This window comes from Emys orbicularis, chromosome 20 (assembly GCF_028017835.1).
Source record: "Emys orbicularis isolate rEmyOrb1 chromosome 20, rEmyOrb1.hap1, whole genome shotgun sequence".
In the NCBI taxonomy this organism is placed as follows: Eukaryota; Metazoa; Chordata; order Testudines; family Emydidae; genus Emys; species Emys orbicularis.
Genome location: NC_088702.1, coordinates 19,499,235 through 19,516,213, shown reverse-complemented (window position 1 = coordinate 19,516,213; position 16,979 = coordinate 19,499,235).

Sequence of the window (16,979 nt, the reverse complement as noted above, 5' to 3'; positions counted from 1 at the left end):
GGGCAGAGGGAGGAGCTGATCGGCGGGGCTCTGACTCCTCTCTGACTCCCTTTTCCAGTCTATCAATAACACAGTGTGCAAAGGGCACTGATGTAAAATGCACCCGGCTGGCTGGGGATAGAAAGGGACGGAATTCCTTCAGGGTATGGGGGAGGGTACTTGTCTAATTCCCAGTGGGTTACTGGGACCGTAATTGCTGTTTGCCATCTCTCCCTGGCCCTGCAGACCCTGGGATGATGAATTAATAAGAGACACGCTGATGAAACCAGATTTGCTGAACCGGCGACGCTGCCTGCCATTACGCTTCCCGTGCTGCTGCCTCTCACCTCTCCTGACCAATCAAATGCCACATGAGACTCATCAATCGGACTGATTGGGACTCTAACTGATTACTGTGCGGCTCATTGATTGTGGTGTCTTTCGCTGGAACAGAGGGCAAAGAGCTCTGTGCCTCTGTTGCCTGGGGAATGCCAAGAGCTTTGCAAAAATAAAAATCAATGCAACTGCGCAAAAAGCTTTCGGACTGTTTGTTGTTTAAATGTTTCTCTGTAAATTAATTTGACTTCCAGACTGGCGCGGGATTTGCTCCATTCTCAGGGCATGTCTACACTACAGTCCTAAGTCGACCTATGTTAGTACTTACTGTGGTGGCTGATGTCCACACTACCCTCCTTCTGTCGGTGATGCGTGTCCTCACCAGGAGCGCTTCCCCAGACTAAAGAGGGGCAGTGAGGGAGGCTGAGAGCCAAAGCTCTCAGTTCTGTGCAGCTCCCCTCCAGGAGCTCAGCTGCCTCCCCCGCTCTGCCACCCCCAGTGGGAGCGGGGCCCAGCTGCCCGGGGTTCTTGACTCCCTGAATGGGGAGCGGGGAGCCTCCAGGCAGCAGCCTGGCTGAGAGTGGGGAACCAGGGTAGCCGGGTTCAAGACAGCAAACAGCCGACGTAAGTGTAGTGCCCCTCTCCACCTGGTTACCTCCTTTAATGGCAATCTGCTTACAGGTTTTGATGGATAGGTCTGGGTTCTTTTGGATCCCGCCACCCACTCAGCAGGATGAATCTTTTTTCTTTTTTTTCTATGAAATTATTTGGCGGTGCCTCCACCCCCCTCGCTCCTTCCAGGCAGGGTCACCAGGGCAGCTTGGGCGGAAAATTCTAACTACAGGGTAATCCCCACTTACTTGCCAGATAGTTGGAGACTTCCAAGAAATAACACAACACATAAAAATATATTCAACACAATAATTATATTAAACAGGCAACAAATACAACATAACAGGGTGAAACACTATTTTGAGGGTCACCGGTGCCCACACTGAAAATACCTGTGACTTGATGTAACAAATGTAAAATTAGTGTCTTGTTGGTACGTGTACTTTCCTGGGGCCCTGGATGACCTATAAAACTCTCTGCAGTGGTTTAGCAGTGTGGCTGACTGGGTTCAGTACAGCACCAAGGACCCACAAGTGGGAGGAGGTGGTGAATCCCTCCACAGGTATAATAAACAGCAGGTTATAAAATCCTCAAACCCTCACTCCCTGGCTTGAGGACACAGTTCAGGGAGCAGGGGGTCCCCAAAACAAATTCCCTGACTACCTAACTAAAAGACGGTGCACTCACCAACTCCATGAATGATCTTCAGGTTGGAAGATGACGCTGGACTCTTCAGTCACTGCAGAGGGGCTGCTGTCTGCTATCAGGGATCCTCCTCAAGCTGGAATCGGGCTGCGTCAGTCCCAGGATTTCCCCTCACCACAAAGGGGTGCAGGGCTCAAGGTGCAGGTTATACAACTACCCTAACGTCCCAATTGCAGCCTCCTAGCCCAGCCTCCAGTCACACACTCCGCAGGCAGCTTCCCCGGACTAGCAGAGCTGACTGGGTGGGGACTAGTCTCACCTAGGGGGCTGGGGGTGAACCCAGCCTGGCCGGGGAAATTTCTCAGCAAACACTACCAACTGGGACTCATCCGTGGGGAAAGAAAACCTAGGTGAGGGATCGGCTTTCAGGTCCCTAGAGGCCAGTTCTCAGGGGGAACCCTGCTTGCAGGCCTGGGACTCACTAGCTCCCCACACAGCCAGTCCTGCCCTTGCCCTGGCTGGCTCCAGCCTCTCCCAAAATGGCTTCTCCCTTCTCCTGAGCTCCCTGGGGGGGGCATCTCACTCCCTATTGGTTGACGGGCAGACTCTGAGTTTGCCTTGGCTTCACCTCCCTGAGCTGCCGTCAGACAGAGCTGCAGGAATCTATGTCATCTCCTTGGGGGTTACATAAGTAACACAGGTGTTTGCACAGACACTTCGTCACCCTAACTACACCGACATAAGTGCTACGCCTCTCGTGGGGTTACGATGTCAGTGTAGTAGGGCACTTTCATCAGCGGGACAAGGCTGCAGTGTGGACACTGACAGAATTAGGTTGAGGTAAACGGCCTCATGTTTAGACCAGGCCCAAGTGCTGTCGTTTCTGTTCGGGAATTCTGAACTCTGTGCAGGTGAGGCGGGGGGAATAGGTTGTGCTCTCCAATATCCTTCCCTCTTCCTCAGTTGGGAAGCACTGAATAAAAATAAATAATTGAGCAACTCACAAATCCAATGGAGCAGGAAGGAAAAGGGTCTGTAAACGGAGCTCCAGAGCGACAGTTCCCAGGGCTGTGGCTGGGAGAACAAGTGGCAATTATCCTTTCAAGGTAGATGTTCCAGCACATACTCCCCAGAGGTCTGGAGATGTCTCCCTGCACTCCGTAAAACGAACCCTTTCCAGAACAGTTACACTCTTTTGGCCTGAACATCACACAGGCATTCGCTCCCATCAAAACAACCCAGAACCTGCGCCTCAGTCTTGCTTCTTCAAAGGACACAAGTTATGGCCCAAACTTATGAGAAGACTTAATTTGTTCTAAATTATTTTGAGCTTCAGCCCCTTCCACTGGCTTCTCAGCCTCATCCAGTCGTCCTCTCTACGCCGGGACCAGCACTATCTATCCTTCACAGGACAAACTAAATCTCTTCAGAAAAAAAAGAGACATTAGGGTGGCATTTTTCAAAGGACACTAAAGGAATAAAAGGAGCTGGCCACCTAACTTCCACCATGACTCTCAGCCAGCCAGTAAAGCAGAAGGTTTAGTTAGACGACAGGAATCCAGTCCAAGACAGGTCTTGCAGGCACAGACAACAGGATCCCCCCCATTTAGGTCCGTCTTGGGGTCCCAGGGTGCCCCAGCCCCCTTGGGAGGTCAGAGCCCTGTCTGCCTCCCAGCCAGCTCCCCAGCCAGCTCCCTTGACTCTCCCCAGCGACCCCTCCCACAGCCTTTGTTCAGTTTCCCGGGCAAAGGTGTCACCTGGCCTGGCCTCTAACCCCTTCCTGGGTTCTCATGTTACATGCTCAGGTATTCTCCGTCCGTCAGTCTCCCATCCCCCAATGCAGACTATCCTAGCCACACTCCCGTCAGCATTCAGAGACCACAGTAAGAATAGTCCCAGTTCGTCACACCAGCAAGAGACAGTCCCTGCCCCAGCTGATACCCAGGCCCATTGTGCTGAGCCCTGCGCAGACGTAACACCGACAGACCCCGGTCGTTGGCGGCTGGGATCAAACCCGGGACCTCTGGACCTAAATGCATGAGCCTCTACACCACATTGCTTTTAGCTAAGGCTGTAGAGCAGACTCATTGCTCATTGCTCTTGCCCTAACGCTCTTCCTTAGCACTGCCGAGGCCGGGTGCCAGCCCAGCCGGGTCCAAAACTATCCCTGGCACTGCCAGTGCCTGACTCTCCCAGTGTCTAACCCCAGCTGTGATCAGGAGCAGGCCCGGCTGCCAGAGCTGTGTGGGGAACGGTAATTCCACTGCCGGAGGAGTCGCTAGATCTAAACCCGGCTTGTTTCCTATTTGGGGCAGAACCTGAAATTGCTGAAATTTGCCATGAGAGGGAAGGTCGTGGGGTCCGTGACTCTGGGACTGCCCTAGAGCCCAGACCCTGCGTGCCCTGGGCTCCGTGTCTCTGGGGCTGCCCACCTGGCACGCTGCCCTGTAGGCCCAGAGTGCTGTAGGGCTTCAAGCCTAGGAACATCATAGCCACTGCTGCCAGGGGCATTCCGGGCACGGCGAGGGGTTTAGGGCCCTGGCAGGCTGGGGAGCGAATCCCCCAGTTCATACCTCCCCTGCAGAGCAGCAGAGCGGGAAGGGGCATCCTGCGCACCGTGAGCTGCAGCAGCCTGGAAACATTATTTATGGGAGCAGTGAAACCATCCCCTTTCCAAGAGCAATGTCTGACATTCCCTAGCTGGGAGCAGTTTGATACCTGCCTCGGCATAGAAGGTGCAGAGTGGCCGGGTGCAGTTCCTCAGAGCTCTCAGGGGGGTAGGGGCAAAATCTCTTGGCACGTTACACAGCTCCGTTTTTTCCCTCCCTCTCGCTCAGTTCCAGGGAACTCTGCCGGTGACTCAGGAGGTGACCCGGCCATGACGGGAACCCAGATCCGCACGCAGCCTGTGTGTGACGCACGTTCTGCCCCCTTCACACAGAGGATTTCACGGCCTCCCACGGACACGTCCTGAGCGAATGGGACCCTGCTCGCCCCTTGTGCACCCTCAGCAGATGCCCAGGGGCAGGGGGCTCTGGTACAGTCCAGGCCCTGGGGGCTACTCTGCCCCATGGACTCGTGCTGTCTCCCAGGTCATTGTCCCAGATACACATTGAGGCACTTGGTGCCGCCTGCCGACCCCTCCTGCTGCCTCCTCTGCAGCCCCCGAGCTAGACGTGCTCTGAGCAGGGCTGTCCCTGCCCCTGCGCCTGCTGGCTGCCTGCTGCATGGCAGGGAAGAGCAGTGGGGAGCTGTGGGCTCCTGGAAGTGTCCTTTGATCTTTCCCAGGCAGCACCATTCTCTGCAGACAAGTGCCTGCCAGGACACCGGGGTCGTTAGCCGCCCAGCCTGCAGGTCCCAGCTGGATGGCAGGGGGACACTGGGACGGAAAGGGCTCAGAGACACTGGGCGAGATTATCATCCCCAGAGACTGCCGGGGGCTGGAGAGGAGCCGTGACGATGGGGGGAGGGGAGAGTAGAGGAAAGAGCTGGCCAAGACAAGGGGCTAATGTTCCCCCACGCTGAGCACCCGGTGCCCCGGCACCCAGGAGTTTATCTAGCCCTGCAGGGAGCAGAGTGGACACGAGTGGGGCAGGCGCACGTAGGAAAGTGTCGGAACAACAACAGTCTCCCTGCCCTTCGCTGCCTCAGGATCCCTGTGTCCATCCCTGCAGCCCCTGGGAATGGGCCATGGCCATCTGAGGGGCAGGCTCCGAGTCACAGGCCAGACCCTGCATGATGTGACAGGGGGACTCAGGCGGTGCGGCTGAGCCCTTCTCCCAGCCCCTTGGTGGAATGGCTCCGGTGCGGCTCGACTCCCTTCGATCCGCGTACACCTGCTCTCACCCCCCTTGAACCTGGCCCACGGGCGCTAAGGGACTCCGCTGCCTGCTGTGGCGCTGGCCGATGGAGCAGGAGCAGATGCACCCATGGTGACGCTGACCCAAGCTGGCCGGTTTTATCCCGACACTGAACGTCTCCTCTGCCCTCGCCGTCCCGCCCCCAAATGCACTGAGAGAGCTCGGCCCCAGGGCACCCGGCTCAGTGCTGCCCCCCTGGGCTGCATCATGGCGGAAGACTGGAGCCAGCTCCTGCTGCAGGCCTCAGGCCTGCTCCATCAGCTCAGGCAGTGCAGCCTCCTGCTGCTCCATCCCCCCGAGCCTCCAGCTGCAGGCCCTGCCCAGACCCCCAGCGAGGCGTGTTACAGGGCCCAGCAGCCCCCGTCCCGCTGCCTGTGTGAACACCCCGAGAGAGGCTGTCTGGGGGAGTGAGAGCTGCTATCACCTGAGCTAGCAACTCCGAGAGCTCAGGGGCCATAGCAGACAGGGGCGGGGTAAGGAGCAGGCGCTGTATGTGGGAGGAGAGATATGGGGGTGTCTGTACAGCACCTGGCACAACAGGGCCTGATCTCAGCTGGGGCAGGGCCTGTCTCCCACTGCGTGACAGGGCAGAGCCCGGTTGGTGGGTGGGGTATATTTTCAGAGGAGTTGGTGAATGAGATGATCTGTTTTAAAGTAAAAGGTTGATTGGGGTGGGGTTGTTGGGGGGTCCGTGTCTCAGTGCGGGGTGATTGGGGTGGAGGTGGCTGGGGGGGTCCGTGTCTCAGTGCGGGGTGATTGGGGTGGAGGTGGCTGGGGGGGTCCGTGTCTCAGTGAGCGGTGATTGGGCTGGGTGGTGGCTAATGAGATCTGTGTATCATTGAGGTGGTAAGTGGAATGGGTCAGGGCTGAGGTTTCTGCCAGTCCTTTACCAACCCGTCCTCCCACCCCAGACAGTGACACAAACCCCTCATTCTCCTGCTCTGCCCCACAGCCAGCTGTTTAACCCTTTGGCACCCGCTGGGTAGCAACCCCTGGACAAGTCTGTCCCTGCCAGGTATCCCATCCAGAAAATTCCCGCTTCCCCCCAGACACAGAAACCCTCTCTCCTCTTGTCACTAACGGTGCACAAGTGGGAGCAGACTCAGCCCCAGACTCAGACACTCGGGTTCCCCTCCCCAGGCTGCCCAGGTCTGAGGCAGATGGGGTCTCTGAGAGTGAGGGGCTCCTCCATGGGCTGAGGGCAGACGCCCCCTCTCTGCTCATCGCCAGCAGCTCTGTGATCGGCGAGGTCAGTGCGGTCTCCCTGCCCTGCCCAGTGTGAGGTCAGACGGATGGGGGCGAAGGAGAGCAGAGGCTGGAGCTTGCCAGAGCCAGCGTGCTGCAGCCTTCGGCCCCCCCTGCCCAAGAGAGGCCGGCACAGACCGGGCTGCAGGGGCCAGATCACTGTAATCCAGGACGAGTTTCTGGAGACTGGGTCTAGCCATTGCCCAATGGTGGGTGCCAGGTGCTCACGGTGCCTCTTGCTCTTGCCCTAACGCTCTTCATTAGCACTGCAGATGCCGGGTGCCAGTCCAGCCCCCTGCCAGCAGTGCAGGGTCCAAACGTATCCCTGGCACTGCCAGTGCCTGACTCTCCCGGTGTCTAACCCCAGCTGTGATCAGGAGCAGGCCCGGCTGCCAGAGCTGTGTGGGGAACGGTGATTCCACTGCCGGGAGGAGTCGCTACCTCTAAACCCGGCTTCGTTCCCATTTGGGGCAGAACCTGAAATTGCTGAAATTTCCCATGGGGGAGAATGTCGTGGGGTCTGTGACTCTGGGGCTGCCCACCTGGCACGCTGCCCTGGAGGCCAGAGCCTGTAGGCCCAGGGTGCTTTAGAGGTGCAAGCCTAGGAACATCACAGCCAGTGCTGCCAGGGGCATTCTGGGCACGTCGAGGGGTTTGGGGACCTGGCAGGCTGGGGGGAGACTTTCCCAGTTTATAACTCCCCTGTTGCACAGCAGCAGAGCGGGAAGGGGCATCTCGCACCCCGGGAGCTGCAGCAGCCCGGAAACGTCAGGGAGCAGTGAGATTGTCTCCTTTCCAAGGACAATGTCCCGCATTCCCCAGAAGGGGGCGGTTTGATAACGGGTGCAGTTCTTCAGAGCTCTCAGGGGGGTGGGAGCCAAATACGTTGGCACATTATACAGCTCGGTTCTTTCCCTCCCTCTTGCTCAGTTCCAGGGAACTCTGCCGGTGACTCAGCAGGTGACCCGGCCATGAAGGGAACCCAGATCCGCACGCAGCCTGTGGGTGACGCACGTTCTGCCCCCTTCACACTGAGGATTTCACAGCCTCCCACGGACACGTCCTGAGCGAATGGGACCCTACTCGCCCCTTGTGCACCCTCAGCAGATGCCCAGGGGCAGGGGGATCCTTAGAGTCCAGGCCCTGGGGGGCTACTCTGCCCCAAGGACTCGTGGTGTCTCCTGGGTCATTATCCCAGATACACGCTGAGGCACATAGCACCACCTGCTGACCCCTCCTGCTGCCTCCTCGAAGCCCCCGAGCTAGACGTGCTCTGAGCAGGGTTGTCCCTGCCCCTGCCCTGCTGGCTTCCCGCTGCATGGCAGGGAAGGGCTGTGGGGAGTAGTAGTGACCTGTTGTTTGCTGCCCGGTGGGGCTGTGGGAGCCCCAGCCAGAGCTGGATGGGAGCTGGGCCTGCACCAGGGGATGGGTAACATGTGGCCCCCACGACCTTTCTGCAGTAACATCGTTGGGTTTCAGCCTAGGGAGGTCAGACCCCGCTGGGCTGGCTCACAGGGTCCCAACCTGGGGTCCCACCAGGGGATCGTAAGCCCCCTGCCTCCCCCTCAGGGCTGCTGAGAGAACCTCGAAAGTGTGACCGGACCATGAACTGAGGCCTCCATCTGCAGCCAGCATGCAGCAATAGCTCCAGTAGGCCCGGGCCATGGATCTCAGCCCAAGCTGGGGGCTCTGCCAGTCTGTGCTCTGCGAGTTGGGTGTTGTTCCCTGGCCTCAGAGTTCAGCCCGTTCCCCAGGCAGCACCATTCCCTGCAGACAAGCGCCTGCCAGGACACCCAGATCGTTAGCCGCCCAGCCTGCAGGTCCCAGCTGGATGGCAGGGGGATGCTGGGACGGAAGGGGCTGAGAGACACTGGGTGAGATCGTTCCCAGAGACTGCCGAGGTTTGGATAGGAGCCGTGACGATGGGGGGAGGAGAGGGTCGGTTCTACCCGAGGCAAGAGCCGGCCAAGACGAGGGGCTGATGTTCTCCCAAGCTGAGCACCTGGCACCACAGGGAAAGCAAGTGGGAGCTGCAGACAAGGCTCCTGGGAGTTTATCTAGCCCTGCAGGGAGCAGAGGGGTCACGAGCCGGGCAGATGCACATAAGAAGGTGTCGTAACAACGACCATCTCCCCTGCCCTTCGCTGCCTCAGGGAGGGATCCCTGTGTCCATCCCTACAGTCCCTGGGAATCGGCCATGGGCCATCTGAGGGGCAGGCCCCGAGTCACAGGCCAGGCCCTGTGTGATGTGACGGGGGACTCAGGTGGTGCAGCTGAGCCCTTCTCCCAGCCCCTTGGTGGAATGGCTCCTGTGCGCCTCGACTTCATCTTATCCCCTTACACCTGCTCCCATCCCCCTGAACCCGGCCCATGGGCGCTAAGGGACTCCGCTGCCTGCTGTGGCGCTGGCTGATGGAGCAGGAGCAGGTGTCTGTACAGCGCCTGGCACAACGGGGCCTGATCTCAGCAGGGCAGGGTCTGTTTTTCACTGTGTGACTCTGCAGCGCCTGACACAACGGTTCCCCGACCTTTGAGGCCTCTGTGTCCTATTCATCCAGCTCATAACACAACCCATTGGTGTGAGCTGTGGGAGCGCAGTGTGTGCTCCATCCACAATGGTGTGAAGTTCAGTATTTTAGGATGTCCTGTCGTACCCACCAGGCAGCAGAAGGAATCCCTGGAGCTGGATGGATTTATCCTGGGTGCTCGGCGGGTGCTAGTTATAGAGAATTCCTTGGGGCATCGCCCTGGCATGGTTCTCTGCAATGCCACACAGCTACTCTGGCAGCGTCGCTGCTCAAACGGGACCAAAATCTGCCCCCTCCTGAGGAGAGTTCAGGGACGGGCTTTGTTTGTACAAGGACATGACTCAGGCTGATCAGAAATCTCCAGGGTGTAAAGGCACCCTGTGCCTCCTCTTTCCTAGGAAGCCCAGCCCATGCCCTGACCTTCCCCCAGGCTAGCAAACCTCATCCCCCTGGAGCAAAGGAGACTATATAAGTGCAGTTTGGCTGCTGGGGAAGGAACATTTCCAATCTGAGCATCCAGTGACTCCAAACTCTGACTGACGGCACGGCAGAACAGCATGGCAAATTTTGTCAGATTCCAGAGGTACTCAGGAGAGCCTGTGACAATCTCTGCAGACAACTGGTTAATAAACGATGAACTGACTGAGTCCACTGTCGAGAGCATCACTGTGGTGGGAGACCCCTGGGTCTTCTTTGGTTCTCCCTGTTATGGAGGGGACTTCGTAATCTACGAGAATGGAAAAAATGAATCATTCCCCCCAGCACTCAAAGGCGGGATCATCAAATCTGTGCGCAAGATCAAGGGGGGAATCGACAGCTCCCTAGTCACCTTGTATCCTTACCCTTTTTTCGAGGGCACAGGGAAGCCATTTCCAAGTAAGACACCTCAACTACAGGGCATGTATTTTTCTCTCAAAGTTGCTGAGGGAGCTGTGGTCTTCTTCGATGATGAAAACTACACCGGAGATAAGAGGATCCTGCTGAATGGAGACGAGGTGCAGAATTTCACTGCTGTGAAGTTAACCTCCATTGGCAAATCAATGAAGACTGCCAGGAACATGGGGCGGCAATGAAAATGGGTGAGAACGTTCCTCTTCCCTGCGCACAGAGGAACGGCTCCAGGTCCCCACCTGGTCCCCAGAAGAGGATTCACTCCCTGCCCTGGTGATGATTGGCGCTGATTGCAGACATTCCCCTGCCTGATCCTGCGACCCCTCCCTGAGCACACAATGAGCGCTGACCCTTTGAGTGACAGGCGCAGAATCAGCCCAGCTGAGACGATGGGAGGAAGAAAGAACCTGTCCCAGCCACTGTGCCCGGCCCGCTGGACTCAGCACCCCAGAGCTGACCCATGGAGCGGGAGCCCCTCACCACTGCGGCACTGAGGTCTCTGCCTTTGCGGCCCCAGGGAAAGGCACCGCCGGTGACATGCAGTCAGAGCTGTGGGCGAGAGCCCATCTCCCCACCGTCTGTCACCAAGGGGGCTGCAGACACCCCAGAGGGGCCAGGACAGTGACTCCGTGTCCATCAGAGCCTCCCCAGCCAGCTGCCTGACACAGAAATTGCCCCAGCTTCTCCTGCCGCTTTGCAACAATAAACATAATTGTCAAGTCGAATTTGCATCTAATTATTAATGAAAAAGGCAGGGGAAAGGAAGGGGGGGTAACCTGTGTCTCACTGAGGGGTGATTGGGGTGGGGTGTCGGGGGGGGTCTATGTCTCACTGAGGGGTGATGTGTCGGGGGGGGTCTATGTCTCACTGAGGGGTGATTGGGGTGGGGTGTCGGGGGGGGGTCTATGTCTCACTGAGGGGTGATTGGGGTGGGGTGTCGGGGGGGGTCTATGTCTCGGTGAGGGGTGATCAGGGCAGGTGGTGAATCGTTAGTCTTTGTGCCATTGAGGGGTGATAGTGGTGGGGGTGTCCTGGGGAGTCTGTGTCTCAGTGAGGGGTTATTGGGGTGAGCGGTGGCTGGGGGTGTGTCTGTTTTTCAGTGAGGGGTGATCGGGGTGGGGGTTGTCTGGGAGATCTGTGTCTCATTAACGGTGTGATTGTGGTGGGGGGACTGTTTCTCAGTGAGGCGTGATTGGAGTTGGGCTTGGCTGGGGGGGTCTTTGTCTGAGTAAGGAGTGATTGTGGTCTGGGTGGTTGTGGGGGTCTTTGTCTAAGTGAGTGGTGGCTGGGGGGGTCTGTGTCTCAGTGAGGGGTGATTGGGGTGAGCAGTGGCTGGGGGGGGGTCTGTGTCTCAGTGAGGGGTGACTGGTGTGGTTGATGTTATGGAGTGTGGGGGAGTCAGGGCCCTGCACCCTCCCACTTCACCGTGACTCTCAGCCAGCCAGTAAAACAGAAGGTTTATTAGACGACAGGAACACAGTTTAAAACAGAGCTTTTAGGTATAGAGAACAGGACCTCTCAGCCAGGTCCATCTTGCAGAGTGGGGAGCCCAGACCCCGGTTCTGGGCCTCCCCCCGTCTCCCCAGCCAGCTACAAACTGACACCCCCTCCAGCCCCTCCTCTGGCCTTTGTCTCTTTCCGGGGCAAGGAGGACACCTGATCTCTTTGTTCTCCAACACCTTCAGTTTGGCAGCTTGCAGGGGAGGGGCCCAGGCCATCAGTTGCCAGGAGACCAGGGTGTGGGCCATTCTCTGTGCAGACAGCATCACACCTGCCCTCTAGGCCTCTGCAACAATCACACACCTTATCCCACCGCCAAGATCCTTAAGAAATTCAAAGGGGAAACTGAGGCACCCACACAGTATTCAAAGGAAACATTAAGAACATTCCCACTTTGTCACATCTCTCACACCCTTCGAGACCGAACTGAGCGGGGTCCCTTTAGTTGGTGACCTGGGGAAGTTCGAACCCACCAACATTCCCATGGATGCCCCAGCACCTCTCCCATTCCTTGGTGGGAGTTACACCAGGCCCTTCCAGTTTCACGCCCTCCCTTAGGTCGGGTGTGCTTGATGGCACTCGCAGGCCGCGTGTGGGAAGGTTTATGAGGCCCGTGCCCCTTTGCCACCCCAATACCCCTGGGGTTCAAACTGAGATTGGGTCTTCTCCCAGCGCTCCAGTCTGGAGGGCTGTGATTCGGGCTCTCTTGGTTAAGAGCCCCCATCTGGACCTTGGCCACCCTCTGACCAGGTGTCTCTGTCACCAGCAGCTCGGCATCAGCCCCTTGCATTTGCTGCAGCCACGTCAGGGGAGAGTGGTCAGTGTACACAGTAAAGTGCTGCCCAAATAGATACGGCCGCAGCTCTTTAAGGGCCTGCCCCATGGCCAGGCATTTCTTCTCTGTGGCCGCATAGTTCTGCTTCCGGGGCAGCAGCTTCTTGCTCAGGTACCCGATGGGGTGTCTCTCCCCCTTAGCATGGGCCTGCATCAGCACCACTCCCAGCCCTGCATCTGAGGCATCATTGAACACTGAAAAGGGCTTGGCAAAGTCTGGGTTTACCAGATTTATCGGGCCCTGGATTAGAGCCTCCATCAGCGCACAGAGAGCCCTCTGGCACTGCTCGGTCCAGACCACCTCGTCTGGCTTCTCCTTCTTACATAGCTCAGTGATGGGGGCAGCTAGGGGGCTAAAGTGGGGTACAAACCTCCGGCGGTACCCCGCCATCCAGATAAAGGCCTGGACCTGTTTCTTGGTCTGGGGAATGGGCCAATCTCTGATCGCCCCCACCTTGGCCGGCTCTGGGCTTGGGCAGCCGCTCCCCACCTTGTGGCCCAGGTACGACACCTCTGCCATCCCCACCTTATCATTTCCAGCTTTTACTGGCAGTCCTGCCTCCTTGAGGCAGCCCAGCACCCTCTTCACCTGGGACACGTGTTCCTCCCAGGTCTGGCTAAAGACACAGATATCGTCAATGTACGCCAGGGCCAAGTTCTCCATCCCCCTCAGTAACCAACCCACCCGGCGCTGGGAGGTGGCTGACGTCCCCTTGAGGTCAAAAGGCAGGACTGGGAACTCTAGATCCCCAAAGCGGGGGTGAAGGCAGATTTCAACCTGGCATCTGGGCCCACAAGCACCTGCCAGTCGCCTTTGGTGAGGTCCATAGTAGAGAGATAATGAGCCCCCTCCCCCCCCCCCAGCTTGTCTAGAATCTCACCAGGCCTAGGCATGGGGTAGGCATTGGATGATGGCATTAAGCTTCCCATAGTCCCCACAGAACCAGATTGACCCATCTTTCTTGGGGACCAGCCCCACAGGTGAGGCCCATGGGGTCCTGAATGGCTGGATCACCTCTAAAGCCAACATGTCCTTGACCTCTCTCTCCAGGTTCTGGGCTGTTTTCCCAGTGACTCTGAATGGGGGACACCTGATGGGAGGATTGGCTCCCACCTCAGGGAAGAGATCCACCGGGGGTCTTCCCCCTTCTCCTCCCAATCGTCCCTACTCCAGGTCCAGAGGTCCCCTCACTCTCCTCCCATACAGCAGCTCGAAAGGGAAGAACCCTGTGGATTCCTGGGGCACTTCCCTGTACCGCAGGTGGGGCAGGTACTTGTCCCAGTCCTGCGGATGCTGATTCATAAAAGTCCTCAGCATCATCCTTAAGGTCCCATACAATCTCTCCACCAGCCGGTTGGACTGAGGAGGATATGCAGAGGCCCAGGTGGGCCAGACCCCACAATTCTCCCACAAGCCCCAGAGCAGGGCTGACATGAAATTGGAACCCTGGTCTGTAAGGACCTCGCTGGGAACCCCAACTCAGCTGAAGATGATCAGCAGCGCATCTGCCACGGTGTCTGCCTCGGTGGAGAACAGAGCCACTGCCTCTGGGTAGCGGGTGGCGAAATCCATCACCACCAGGATGTGTTTCTTCCCTGAACAGGTTGCCTTGCTGAGGGGCCCCACTATGTCCATAGCCACCTTCTGGAAAGGTTCCTCTATGATGGGCAGGGGTCTCAAGGGAGCTTCACCCTTATCCGGGATCCTCCCCACCCTCTGGCAGGGGTCGCAGGACCTGCAGTACTGCCGGATGGCGTCACAGACTCCAGGCCAGTAAAAGTTCTGCAGCAGCCGCTGCCTGGGGCACTGAATCCCCTGGTGTCCTGAGAGAGGGACATCGTGGACCAGGTACAATAGCCTGCAGCGATACTTCTGGGGCACCACCAGCTGCCTCCTGATTCCCCACAGTTCCACTTCCCGTTGAGGAGCCCATTCCCGGTACAGGAATCCCTTCTCCCGCAGGAATCTGTCCCTGCAGCCTTCCCCAAGAGGTCAGTCTGTGTCCAATTGAGAGGTGATCGGGGTGGGGAGTGTCTGGGAAAAAAGTTTTGCCAGAAAAGCTGGGGTCCACCATCAAATCTAAAGACAATGCAGATGTGATTCACATCACACTTATGCAGTGTGAATTTGTGCCTCCAAGAGGCAGGGCAGCATAGACATTTATTAGTTGGTTACTGACTTTTATTTAACAGCTACGACTCTTTCAGCTCAGGCAGTATACTTTACCGCCACCAGCGGTCTTCAGAGAATTGTAATTAGCTGCCAGATGAATTCAACTTGAATTCCATTTAAATGTGTTTTCATTTCAGATTGATACAATGTATTTTGTTAAAATCTAATCCCCACGGGTAATGACCTGTCCAAGGATGTCCCATTCCAAGGTACCCGAGCATATAAAAGCATGAGTCTCTACTGCACGGGATAAAGAACCCAGCAGGTCTGTTAGCTCAAAGCAGACTCATAAGCCACTAAGTGGTCCAGCCACCAGAGGGGGTCAGAGAGCCATGCTGTGTGAACGGTGATTAGAGCAGTGGTTCTCAACCAGGGTATGGGTACCCCTGGGGGTACACAGAGATCTTCTAGGGGGTACATCAACTCATCTAGATATTTGCCTGGTTTTACAACAGCCTACACAAAAAGCACTAGCAAAGTCAGTACAAACTACAATTTCATACAGACAATGACTAGTTGATACTGTACACTGAAATGTAAGTACAATATTTATAGTCCAAATGATTTATTGTATAATTATATGGTAAGAATGAGAAAGTCGGCAATTGTTCAGTACTAGTGTGGCTGTGACACTTCTGTATTTTTATGTCTGAGTTTGTATGCAAGTCGTTTTTGAGTGAGATGGAACTCGGGGGTAGGCAAGACAAATCAGACTCCTGGAACGGGTACAGTTGTTTGGAAAGGTTCAGAGCCACTGGATTAGAGGCAGTCTCGAGAACGCTTTGAAGCAGAAGTCTTCCTTGTGGTTGTGCCTATACACAGAGACAGCAGTAATTACAGCGCCCATTAGGAGGCAATATTCATCTGCAACGCTCAGGGTTGCCGATTCAGTTTTCTGCTCTAAGCAGGCCTGCCGACGGGGGGGGGGGGGAGGAGGGGAGAAGGGGGCAATTGCCCAGGGGCCCAGGCGATTTAAAAGGGCCTGGGGTCCCCAACCACTGCTACAGTAGCAATGGCACTGGCCGGGAGCACCAGGCCTGTTAAATTGCTCAGGTGGGCCACAGGGCTCGTAGGCGCGTGTGGGGTGGTACCTGCGGCGGTGAAGGCAGCTGGGTGGGCATGTGGAAGCCCTGGCCGTGCCAGAAGAGCTCCCATTGACTGTTCTGCCCTGGGGCCCGGAATTGCTATCAGCAGGCCTGGCTGTAACGATGCAGCATTGGATGCTATGGGACAAATTCAGCCTTACATTCCTTTGAAGGCATAGGCTGAGAGCACATGACAGACAGCGTTGGATGTTAGGGTTATAATTCAAACTGTTTTGTGGGAAGGCAATAAAGAGAGTACCCTACGGCACTGATTGTCAGTGACGCTCCATGTAACTGTGATTTACACCCACATCAAGGTCTATTTACACGGCCAGGGTGTTTAAAGTGGCCTTTGTATAACTAAGAAACAGGTCAGAAATTTCCAAAGACGAGTGATTTTGGGTACCTCCATTTTAGGCATCTCAAATACAGCCACCTTCTGTCGTGGGGCAGCTGGCCCCTCTGCCCCCTAGGAGCCTAATGGCCTTTGGCTCGGTAACAGGCAGGCCCTTAAGTGCCTAATGCACTTTGGAAAATGGGGCCTGGACTCCCAACACCCAGACCTAGCTACCTTTAAGGATCTGGGCCCTAAGTTACTCTACACGGCCCGTGGAAGCGAGGCTCCCAGCCAGAGTCGGCAGACTTGGGGTTGCAGGGCTGGCACTCTGAAACTATCCGTGTAGACAAAGCTCTGGAACCGCAGCGCTGGCTGGAGTTTGGGCTCTGAAGGCTGGCGAGAGGGGTGGGGTTCGGAGCCCGAGCTCCCTCCTGATCCGCACACAGCTATTCCTAGAACAGTAGTGCGAAGCCGCAAGCCCACATCTGTCGGCCCGTGCTGGGAGCAGAGTTGCCAAATTTGGTGGGACGTATTCCTGGAGGTTTCATCACATGACATAATCGTTAATTAAAGATGACTCTTTAATTCCTGGAGACTCCCGGACAATCCTGGGAGGTTGGCAACCCTAGCTGGGAGGCTCACTGGCGCAGGCTGCAGAGAGGTACTAAGAACATCCAGCGTTCGGATAACGAGGACGTCTGAGAAATAACGAAGAGTTTGGGAAGGGATCGAAACCCTCCTGCTCAAGGGTAAGGTCAACCTCGAACTAAATGTGTCGGAGAATAACAGAGTTCTCGCTTTTTGTTTGGGTACAGCAAGTCAGATACTTTATTTCCTCTCTATCAATTGCGTAGAGGGAGAGAGCTAAATAGGTCTCTCAACAGGTAAACAATTACAGCAAGCATTTATACCTTTTGTTACAGACAATAATGAGCAACAGCTGCATTTTGTTTA